Consider the following 12,869-nt stretch of genomic DNA (forward strand, 5'->3'; position numbering starts at 1 on the left):
CATTCTCTTTTGGTATATTCTTGGAAGTGAACCCTATTCTTTCCCTTTCTTTGTGCGACTACAAGTGTTTAGAAAAGTGCACAAGCTCTGTGTTAAACTTAGGCAGTGCAGTTCATATGTAAACCTATTGTCAAGTCAGCTTTACTCTAAAACAACAGAAAAACAAAAACAAAACCCATCACTTTATATATCTGATAGAAGGGAATGGACCCAGTTGATTTCTAGGACAGTTGGGTCCCTCAGCAAAACTGACACTGCAGGTACAATTTCCCGACATTAGATCTGCCCAAACTCAGAATAACTTGTTTATGCCTCAAGTGTGCTTCCAACTGAAATGAGTCATGGTAGAGAAATAACTATGTGGGTGACTGAAGTCTGGCCCAGGGCAGCAAAAGCAACTGTCAGGTTGCCATCCTAATGCAGCTATTTCATATTCTGTATGGTAAGGACAGGAGAGCCCTGGTGTGGTGTTGTGGGTTAAAGTGCTGTACTGCAAAGTCAGTGTTTCAAGGTCAGTGCTTCAAGCTCACCAGCTGCTCCTTAAAAACCTTATATAGGGTCACTGTGTGTCAGAACTGACTTGATGTCACTTAACAACAGCAACAACAATGTGATGGCTAGGAGTCCTGATTTGATGCTGTGTGTTATGCAAGGTTGGTTTGAACCGCAAGGTTGATGGTTCAAGCTCACTAGCCACTCCTTGGAAACCCTATATAGGATCGCTATGAGTCAGACCTGACTCCACAGTACTTAACAAGAGCAATAATAATAACATGGTGGTACAAAGATCCCTGGTGGCTAAGTGGTTCCAGTACTCAGCTGCTAACTGAAAAGTTGGTGATTCAAAGTCACCAGTCACTCCATGGGAGAAATCTGTCGCAGTTTGCTTCTATAGAGACTTACAGTCTTGGGATCCTTGTGGGGAAGTTCTGTGTCCTATAGTGTTGCTATAGTCAGAAATGACTTGGTTTTGGATTGGATGGTATGTACACAAAATGGAAATTTCTTCCTAAATGCCCCTGTGTTGTCTTAGTTCCTCTATGGAAACCATTCTTCTGAAAAGGCAAGTCCTCACTTTAGGAAACTCAGTGTCGTATATTTCAACATATCTTTCTTTCTTGTTGTAGACACATTTATTGTTTTCTCTGAAATTTAATTGCTTTGCTCCATAGATAGCTTTTTCCACATTGCATTTCTTATAGCTTTTAAAAAAAAGGTCTTTCGTAAGACAGAAGGAGACAAAAAAGTGAAATGGTGTCAGTTTTCTCCCTTCTCCTGATCGCTTTCTAGTCAACAGATGTCACCAAAGACAGGCTGACTTCAAACATTGTTCTAGGATTTCTCCGGTACAAATATTCCCAAGCTCAGAATAAATCAATGCAATCTATTTTAAACTCAAGCCAGCGGTGATACATTCTTCCTTGAGACTGTGCTTTATTCATATTGTTAATAACATTAGGAAGTGCTTACAGTTGTGAAGCTCTTTAAATTCACTTGGTGACAAAATAGCAATTGAAGTTTTAAACAGCCCTAGTTCTGTAATTCTTGGGGAAAACAAGATTCCAAGTGGGAGGTTAGTTTTACCTCTAGTATTAATTCCGTCTTTTAAAAAGGTCTCATTTTAAATGATTTTTTACTCTCTCATTTTCTTAGTCAAGTGGACATAATTAATTAGCTATCTCTAATGCAGGTGATTCTCAACCTTGGCTGCATATTAGAATCATCTTGCTGTTAGGTGCCATCAAGTCGAGTAGGTTCTGATTCAGCCACTTTATGTACAATGGAATGAAACATCGCCTAGTCCTGTGTAATTTTCACAACTATTATTAGGTTTGAGCCCATTGTTGCTGCCACTGAGACAATCCACCTCATTGGAGATCTTCCTATTCCCCCACTCTACCAAGCATGATGCTCTTCTGCAGGGATTGACTCCTCCTGGTATCTGATATCATGTCCAATTTATATGAGACAAAGTCTCACAATGTTGTCTTCTAAGGAGCATTCTGGCTATGTTTCATTCCAACACAGATGTGTTTGTTCTTCTGGAATCCCATGGTACTTTTAATATTCTTCTCTACCATAATGCAAATGCATTGATTCTTTTATGTCTGCATTATTTATTATCAAACTTTCAGATGGGGATGAAGCAATTGAGCATACCAAAGTTTCGTCAGGCGCACCTTAGTCCTCAATTGATTTCTTTGTTCTTCAACACTTTAAAGAGGTCTTGTGCAGTGGATTTGCCTAATACAATCTGTTGTTTGATTTCTTTTCTGCTGTTTCCATGAGTTTTAATTCTGAATCCAAGCAAAATGAAGTCTTTGACAACTTCAATCTTTTCTCCATTTATCTTGATGTTATTTATTGGTACAGTAGTAAGCATTTTGATGTCATCTATAATGAAGGCTATGGTCTTTGATCTTCATCAGAAAGTATTTTAAGACCCCTTTGCTTTCAGCAAGCAGGGTTGTATCATTTGCATATTACAGATTGTTAATGAGTCTGCCTGAAATTCTTATGCCACTTTCTTTTTCATATAATCCAGCTTCTCAGATTATTTGCTCAGCAAACAGAATGAATAAATATAGTGAAAGAATGCAACCCTGACCCACACCTTTCCTGATTTTAAACCACTCAGTATTCCTTGTGCTATTTAAACAACTACCTTTTGGCCTATGTACAGGTTACTTACAAGCACAGTTAAATGTTCAGGAGTGTTCATTCTTCATAATGTTATTCATAGTTTGTCATAATCTACACAGTCAAAAGCCTTTGCATAGTTAATAAAACATAGGTAAACATCTTTCTGGTATTCTCTGCTTTCAGTCAAGATTCATCTGACATAAGCAATAATATTCTTAGTTTCATATCCTCTCTCTTCTGAATCCAGCTTGAATTTCTGGCAGTTCCTGTCAATATACTGTTGCAACCATTTTTAAATTACTTTCAGCAAAATTTTACTTGCATATAATATTATGAAATGATTTCCATATTCTATTGGATCATCTTTCTTTGGAATAGGCACAAATATTAATCTCTTCCAATCAGTTGACCAGATAGCTGTCCTCCAGATATCTTGACATAGATGAATAAGCACCTCCAGTGCTGAATCACTTTGATGAAATATTTCATTTTGTATTCTGAAAATTCATAGAGCCTTTTTTTGGGGGGGCCAATGCCTTCAGTGCTACTTGAAGTCCTTCCTTCAGTACCATTAATTCTTGATCATATGCTACCTCTTGAAATGGTTGAAAATTGACCATTTCCTTTTGGTACAGTGACTCAATGTATTCCTTCCATCTTCTTTTGATGTTTTCTGCATCGCTCAATATTTTGCCCACAGAATCCTTCAATATTTCAATTGAGTCTTGAATTTTGTATTTAGTTATTTCAGCTTGAGAAACACTGAGCATGTTCTCCCCTTTTGGATTTCAAACCCCAGGTCTTTGCATATTTCATTATAGTACTTTGTCTTCTCAAGCTATCCTCTGAAATTTTCTGTTCAGCTCTTTTACCTCCTTGTGTCTTCCATATGCTTTAGCTTCTCTACACCCAAAACAAATTTCAGAGTCTCAGCTGACATCCATTTTGGTCTTTTCTTTCTTTCCCATATTTTTAATGACCTTTTGCTTTTTTCTTATCTTATATTCTTGATGTCATCCCACAGCTCTTCTGGTCTTTGGTCATTAGTATTTAATGCATCAAATCTGCTCTTGAGATGGCTGCTAAATTCAAGTGGATGTGTCAAAGTCATATTTTGACTCTTGTAGACTTGCTTTAATTTTCTTCAGCTTCAGTGTGAACTTGCTCATGAGAAATTGATCGTCTGTTCCACAATCTACCTCTAGTCTTATTTTGACTGATGATATTTAGCTTTTCCAGTGTGTCTCCCCAGAGATATAGTCAGTTGAATTCCTGTGTATTCCATCTGGTGAGGTTCATGTATATAGTCATCTTTTTTTATTGATTCACCTGAGGACCTTTAAAATATGCTGATCCTACCCTCAAAGAGTCTTATTTAGTTAGTGTGTGGTGAACCTGCACTCTGGAATTTTTAAAACTCACCAGGTCATTCTAGTTGCAGCCAATGTTGAGAACGGTTCATCTAGAACAAGAACGTCATAGTTTGATTTTGGTTTATCACTGTTGAAACTAGCTCTTGCTAACTTATTTACAAAAATAATTTATTGAACAACGAGGAAGGTCATTAACTCAAAAGATGACATAAATTACTAAGTTTCAGAAAGAACAGAAACCAATACAACTATGACAATGAAGGTAACCTGAATTAATGACTGGACTCTTCAAGATATCACTGCTGGGATGAATCAGTCCCAACCATTTTCTCTTAATTCACTCAAGGTTCAAAATCCAGGGAAAGATTCATTGGTGAATCTAAGATTACATACCTACTCTTAGCCAAGGGAGCATGGGCTTCTTGACTGACAATTCCCACAGATTCCATGCTATGGGGCAAGGGTAATTCCCCAAAAGAAAATTGCTCTGTTCTTCTCAGAAGATGCTAGCACTGATTCTTGGCAGGGAACACCAACAGATGTCTCCATACCCTGAGTCTGGATTGAGAGGATGTAAGCAACATTTCACTCAGAAGGCAGTTGGCTCAGGATCAGATTCCTTTTGTGAATGTTGAATTGTTCATGGTATTCATTCATTCAGAAAATGTTTATTGAATATTTGCAATATGAAAACCTCTTTGGGAATGCCAAGGGGAGGAAGTAGTGGTTGCTTTTAAGGTGCTTACAATCTCAAATGTAAGCCCAACATGCCAGGCAATGTGTGAATAGTTCCATAAGTAAACACAGTATCAGCCAGACAACCAATATTTTGAGTGCCTATAGTAGAATCCCGGAGTCCTGGTGTGGCGCTGTGGGTTAATGCGTCAGACTGCAAAGCTGTTTGTACTGCAAGTTCGGCAGTTCAAGTTCACCAGCTGCTCCTCAGAAGGGTCGGGACCGACTCGACGGCACTTCACGACAACAACATAGTAGAAGTCCTAGTGTGGTTCTGTAGGATAAGCACTGGGCCATAAGTTTGGTTTGAATCACAAAGTCAATGGTTCAAAGTCTCTATCCGCTCTTTGGAAACCCATACAGGGTTGCTGTGAATTGAAATCAACTCGATGGCACTGAACAACTATGGTTTTTCAGGTCCTCACAGCCTCAGGCTATCGAAAAGAAGATGGGGAACACAAAATATTCCTGGTTAAACTTGGTCTTTGCATTGGTTACCCAAGTTTCTGTCTTCTGACTGAATCTTACTGTTTCCCAGTCTCTTGTCCTAGTTTCCTTATGGTACCTTCATTCTAGTGTATCTGGACCTACAGAACTATCCTCATCCTCTTTGTTTTAGTTGATGTTTCTGGTCTTGACCTCATAGCTACCTAATTCAGAACACTTGAAAAAAAATTAAAAGAACCCCTGAAACTATGGCCATTAGACACCCTACAAGCCTGGAAATAAACTCACTTTCCATCCCCATGGGTCAACCTTCATTCAAACAATAGATAGGTCTATAAAGTGAATAATCACACCAGGAAAGCATACACTTCTCAGAACAGTCAATCATACAGGGCCTAAAGGGCAGTGTCTATCCAAAAATAAAACTCAGAAGCCAGGAAGGGACATGAAAGAAGAATGAATGGAAGTAGGGAACACATGGAGGCAGTGGGAAGAGTGCTGTTACACTGTGGAGATTAAAGTCAGTGTCATAAACAAAATGTGCATACATTGTTGAGTGGAAAACGATTTTGCTCTCTAAACTTGTAAACAAATCACAATAAATAGTTAAAAACAAACAAAAAACAGTTGCGGCTGATGACTCCTGGTGACTCCATGTATGTCAGAGTAGACTGTGCTCCAAAGGGTTTTCAGTGGCTGCTTTTACACCAAAGCAGGTTGCCAGGTCATTCTTCCAATGCACTTCTGTTTGAACTCAAGCATCCAACATTTCAGTTAGCAACTAAACATGTTAACTAGTTGTTCTACCCAGGGACTCCTTAGAACACTTGCTGTTGTTAAGGGCTGTCGAATCAGTTCTGACTCATAGCAACTCTGTAGTGTTTCCGAGGAGTGGCTGGGAAGTTTGAAATGCCATCCTTGTGGTTGGCAGTCCAGTAATGATCCTATTGTTGGAAACTATGCATCTTTTCTTTCTTTCTTTCTTTTTTTTTTTTTGACTGCCTTTTTGATATAGGCCTGTGATTCTTGCTTTGCTCTTTCTGGTTCTTAAACAACGTCAAGGAAGACAAGTTCTTTTTGGCTTTGGACACTGTCATTCTTTATTAGACATGTACAGTATGCTGCAAAGACATTCTTAGGACCACTTCGAACTTTTAGGTTACTGTTCTAAACTCAGGTTCAATCAGTTGACTGTTAATGTTAGACCTGCTGTGTTCTGTTGTTGTTAAGTGCCGTCGAGTTGGTTCTGACTTATAGCAACCCTGTATAGGGTTTCCAGTGTGCAACTGGTGAGCTTGACCCATCAAATTTACCATTCAAGCCAACTTTGCAGTCCTGCGCACTAATCCACACTGCCACACACTTGGGTCTAATTTCATATATTGTTGTTTTTGTTAAGTGTCATCGAGGAGGTTATGACACAATGACCCTGAAGAGGGTCTCCAACAAGCAGCTGGTGAATTTGATCCACCAATCTTGTAGTTAAAACTGAACTTGCAGCCCAGTGCTTATCTTACAGAGCCACACAAGAACTCCAATTTCATATCCAAAGTATATTTTCGTATTGTAGAAATCAGTAAAGCTTGCAGTTCCCCACAGTCATGACAATTATATAAATTATAATCTAATTGTTTCAGTTAAAATATAAAATGCAAGAATCCCAGTGATGACAGTGGTTGTCTTCCTTCAACATTTCCTCATCATCATGCTCTGGAAAATAAGAATTCAACTTTGGTTTGAATTATAACTAAGTCATAATTATGATGACAATTAACTATAAAACTCCACACTCTGCTATACAAACTTTATTTGTAGTTTACCAGGTGTTTCATTAGCCAGGTGGCTTCTCATAATTTTATTAGTTTGAATCCTGAGATTTGCTTATCTCTGAAAGAATAATGATCTATTCGACCAGTACAGACAGCGCTTCAGGAAAATGCAGCCATTACAGAGAGAAACGATAGGGATGTTTCTTTCTTGATTTTTTTCCGGTCTCTGTTTCCTATACTGGCTTTTGGTAGCCTAGGGATGACTCTCCAGAAAGTTCTTTCCTCAGTGGCCCTTGCTGTGTTGATTACCTTTCTTTTCTGAAGGATTTCCCTTAATCCACAGTGGTTCTTGTAATGGCTGTCTTGATAGTACCAAATGTTGCCTGGCAAGTGAATGACTCTACCTGACTATACACATATATTGTTAGAGGGGTCTGTGACCTTCACTTTAGTATTAATTTTAGGAAACTGAATTCGTAGGCAGATAAAACCAACATGAAAGCCTGTCCTACTTTCTAACCCTGCATTTGAGAAAGAAGAATAGAAATCACTGCTCATTTCATTTGTGTTTATTTTCCTAGGTTTGGAAGAGCAGCTTATTTATAAGTGATGGAGAAAGAATATCAATAAACCAATGCCAAGGGGAGTCACACACTGACAGTAACCCTGCTGGGGATGTTACAAAGATGCTATTGTATTTTTCAAGCCAGGAGATCCTGAAAACAACTATTTATGGTATTTCTTTATAAGGTTTGCCCTCAATTTAAGTTGCTGTTATTACAAAACAAAGGCCTCTGATAAATACTGACTTCTATTATTCCTGTAGGGCTGCACAAATGGTTAAGTACTTAAGTGTTAATCAAAAGGTTGATGGTTCGAGTCTATCCAGAGGCATGTCAGAAGACAGGCCAGGTGACCTATTTATAAACAATCAGTCATTAAAAACCTATGGTGCGTAGTTCTACTGTGTCACATAGGGGGTTGCCATGAGTTGGAATTTACTCAATGGTGATTGGTTTACAGAATTCTTGTGACTGGAAGATTAAAAACTAAGTATATTCCTTAACATGGATTAGAGAAAAGTCTACCTTAGGGGAAGAGTTAACAAAGCTTAAAGACTTTGCTCCCAAAATAAAGGTCTGACTTTTATCCTAAAGACTCTGTGGAGAAGGAAAAAGGAAATGCAAATGTGACAACATCAACTCTTCATTTGAGAGTAGTCATATGTCTTTGTGAAGGGTGGGTTGGAGGTGGCTAAGAACCAGAAGTAAGAAGACCAGATATAAGGGTTGAACAAGGAGCGAGAGGATTGCTAAGTGATTTAGAAGTAGAATCATCAGAACTCAGTGAATGACCAAACTTGAGGGGAAGGAGCTAAGGACTTCCCCCAGAATACATGGCTAGGTAACTGGTGCATTGGTTTCTAAGAAAGGGATTGCAGGGAAGTAGGTTTGGAGAAAAACAAAATACAACATATGAATGTATTCATAGAAGCTGGCCACAGTTAAATATTGGACTATTTCATCAGCCAAAACTTAACTTGCATGTGTAGATAGTGTTAATTAAATTCTCAGCCTCAGCAGATTCAGCCTAGTGGTCCTGCTAAAATTGTCACTATTGATTTTCTCATGGCAATGTCAAAAAGAAAAATCTGATGAAGTCCATTAGAGTTAACTCTTAATGAAGAGGGGATACCTCAAAGAGGAAAATGGTGAGGGGAATTCAAGTTTACACAGTTACAAGGCCCTTTTAAAAGTTCATGATCAAGTATTTTGCCTTGCTTTGATTCTATAACCATTTTTAAGTTTTCTTTCATTCTGGGAAAGTTGGTCACTGAATGCTAAACTGGCTTATTGTGATTGGATGAATGTTGCTAGAACATACTGATAAGGAAGACTTGCTCAAATTTTAATTCTGCTGAAAGTTGTTTTTTAAATATATGATTGCATGACTAATTTTTATTTGGCTCTTAGCTCAGGGTAGACACTTTAACTCTTGCTTCTACAAAGCAAGTAAATAAATTTAAATAGCTCATTCCAGGACCATAGGAACTTGAAAATAGAAACATCTATCTCAAAATGACTTGAGATCTATTCTTCCCCAGGGCTTGAGCCTTAGCAATTGGGGAGAAAGAGTTTCAGTTTACTTGCCTCTTGAAAAGTTGACTGGTGGTACAACAATGGGCAATAATCAAACCACTGGATCTACAGGTGAGATTAACACCGTGTCTACCCCAGTAACAGGGCTTTGCCCACAGCCCTAACATGCCGAGTTCCTTAGTAATCTTTTCTCTCCTTCCATCCTTTCTTCAATGAAGGGCACATGCACTGTGTACTCTTGTCATCCTTGGTCTCCTTCCACACCAAGCAGTTGGTGAAAACATTCTTTCAATTGCTAAGCTTTTCCTCCAAGTCAATGTTCTGTAGGCGCTAAAGGGGTCTCAAAGATAATAACAAAATCTGCTGGTCCTTCCTCCCACCTGCATAATCGTCTCCAGTCAAATGTTTCTGAGAGTCCCAGCAGGTGTTTCACGTGTGTTTATCAGAGTCCTCCTATTCTTCTGTTCTGACTGGCCATCACGACGTGCAGCCAGTAGTGTGACTATACCCAGGATACTCTGAGCAATTAGAGTTCTCAAGATTCCAACATATTGTGGCTCTCTCTACAGGGAGAAAGTCCTTTCCTTCATCCCATGCACAGTTTGTCCCCTGGGCCCAAATTAACCCTGTCTATACTTCTCTGGCTCTCAGTTTCTCTAAGATCTTTGTGAATACTTCTCCCCTAGCATCTACTTGTGAGGCCTGGTGTGACATTGTAGAATAAGCACTGGACTGCTAACTGCAAAGTTGGCAGTTGAAATTCACCAGCCACTCTTTGGGAACCTATACTATGATTGCTATGAGCCGAAACCAACTCAACAGCACTTAACAACAGCAATAACAACATTTACTTGGAGTTCATCATTTCACACTATTCATTTATGTATCCTGGAAGGTTCCCCCCACCCTTCCAAACAAACTCACTGCCATTGAGTTGATTCTGACTCATGGTGACCCAGAGTAGAGATTCCAAGTGGTAAATCTCTGTAGGTGCAGAAAGCCTCATCTTTCTCCTGTGAAGTCGCTAGTAGATTTGAACCGCCAACTTGTGGTTAATAGTCTAGTGCTAATACTGCGGCACCACACTAGGACTCAGTACGGGAAGGAAGAGTAACATTATTCTAGACTGTTATTGCCATATATTGTCAGTTAGGACTCACAGAGACTTTATGTGTAACAGAATGAAAAGGTGCCTAGATTGACACCATCTTTATGATCATTATTGTTGTTGTTAAGTGCTGTGGAGTCAGCTCCAACTCATAGTGACCCTGTATAGGGTTTCTGAGGAGCAGCTGGAGGGTTTGAACTGTCGATCTTGTGGTTCTCAGCCTGGTACTGATCCTAAAGTACCACACCAGGATGTTTGAATCCAATCGGCCTTGTATTTTTTCTTTCCAGTGGCTATTGAGTTGATTCTTATATGCTACAGTAATGTTTTATAGAGGAAAGAATGGATGGCAAGAAGGAGGGAAAGAGGAAGCCAGAGCAGATGGTAGAAGGGGAAGAATGTGATTTAGGAAACACATCTCGGATTTATGGCAGTCTCCAACCACTCTGGTTATTACAGTTAATTCTGTCAGATTCTTCCAGTGACCAAGTTTCTCTCAGCTGGTAAATGAGGCAATTTGAGATCCTGTTCATTTTTAAATTTGTATTGTTCCAATACATGGAATATTACTCTTGTGACTTGATGAAGCAGCTAACTTGTGATCTGAGAATAACCTGAGAATTCAACTCATTGGCCTACAGAACTCTACACCTGTTTGTTACATTTACATTCGGGATCAGACTCAGTGTTGTAACAGAGACTAATCATACTGCAGGTTTTATTTTGACTAATGAATGTGTGGGACCGAGCTCTTGTGTCTGCAATGCACATGCCTTGTAATATGGCTAAGTGGAACTGATACCTGGTGTGCTGAAATCTTAGTGTTAAAATCGCTGTATTTGCAGCCCGATCCTAGAGAGACTTAGACGAAAGAATCCACTACTATTAGAATGTCAAATCACACTTCCCTGCTTCAAATTGCATTTCTAAAAATAAGATAATGAAAATATGTATTTGTGTGGGAGAGGGTGTATTGTAGAGTGCTGCAAATAAGGCACAAGAAAATGTCAGTGCTCAGACACTCCATTCAGGAGAGGCTTTCTCTGCAGGGAGCTTCTGAGCCATGAAGAAAGCTACATATTGTGCTCTTCTCACAAAAGACTTGTGACCAAGAAAGCTGCATTGCTAAGCCTATAAACATTGCTTTAAAGGCATGCAGAAAACAGTGCTTTACCAGAGAAGGCTAGTTTGGCCTTCGTGCTGTCATTTGATCTCAGACATTCTTTGAAGGAGTTGGGGAGAAACTTATTTAGTCTATTCAAACATGTTGCAGGTTTTAGACCTTTAAAATGGTTCATTATTAAATGCATTTGGTGACCACTATATAATAGAGTCCTGGTATGGCACTATAGGATAAACACTGGACTGCTAACTGCAAGGTCAGTGTTTCAAACCAACCAGTCGCTCCTTGTAAAAACTACACAGGGTCCCTGAGTCAGAACTACCTTGACTTGATGACACTTAATAACAACAAAAACCATATATAATGGAAGGTGTCTAAGGAGCGTAGTGGCTACGAATCAGGTTGCGAACCTTAAGGTCAGCGGTTCGAAACTACCAGCTGCTCCACGGGAGAAAGATGAGGCTTTCTACTCCCGTAAAGATTTACACCCTCGAAAACCCTGTACAGGGTCGCTATGGGTCGGAACCGACTCTATGGCACTTAACAACAACAAGGAATTCTAAAGCAATCCTAAAGATTTCTTCCATACCTTTTTTTCCTTCTTCATATTGGACATATAAAACCAATATAGACCAAAGGTTTAGGATTTTTACTAGTGGGAAGTGAAATAATTTGTTGATCTTGGAGGTTCTTAGGAGACTTCCTGATTAGTGAGAATTACTTGAGGTAGTTACTCTGTTGGAATGAAAGAGAGAATTAAGTGGGAGGATAGGATTGGAGGCATTCATTTTTGAAGATTTTTATTTTTTTATTTTGGGGGTTATAAGGAGCTCTGGTAGCGTAGTGGTTATGAATCAGGCTATGGACCTTAAGGTCATCAGTTTGAAACTACCAGCTGTTCCGCAGAAGAAAGATGAGGCATTCTGCTTCCGTAAAGATTTACGGCCTCGGAAACTCTGTACAGGGTCACTATGAGTCGGAACTGACTCCACTGCACATAACAACAACAACAATAGAGAGGCATTAACAATTACAACCACCCACTCGTGGCATTTCTGTTAAGATAGCACTGGGTAACTAAGACAGCACCAGAGGAGAGAACAGGTAGAATTGTGTGCCCGCTGCTATACTTTTCGATTTGGAAGTGATATGCATAACTATTGATGGGGATTAGTCACACGACTCCCTTAACTAAAAGAAGTCTGGGAATGTTGAGAGGCATATACAAGTAGACTGTTTGGGTGAGCATTGTTGCTTCTGCCATTCTGTCTTAACTTAAGGGGATAGTAACCATGGCAATGAGACGATATACGATGGAATGAATGTAAAAGTAATATTCTTCCATGTAAACTATCACATAATTCACAATAAATCATTAAAAAAAAGTAATTATATCTATTCCTATTTTACATCTGTAAACATTTGAGGTATGCTGTTGTAAACTGCATCGAATTGGTTCTCACAGCTACTCTATATAGGCTTTCTGAGGAGTGGCTGGTGGATATGAACTGCTAATCTTGCAGTTAGAAGTCTAGTGCTTATCCTACCATGCCACACCAGGACTCCATTTTA

Source organism: Chrysochloris asiatica, unplaced genomic scaffold (genome assembly GCF_000296735.1).
Source record: "Chrysochloris asiatica unplaced genomic scaffold, ChrAsi1.0 scaffold00174, whole genome shotgun sequence".
In the NCBI taxonomy this organism is placed as follows: Eukaryota; Metazoa; Chordata; class Mammalia; order Afrosoricida; family Chrysochloridae; genus Chrysochloris; species Chrysochloris asiatica.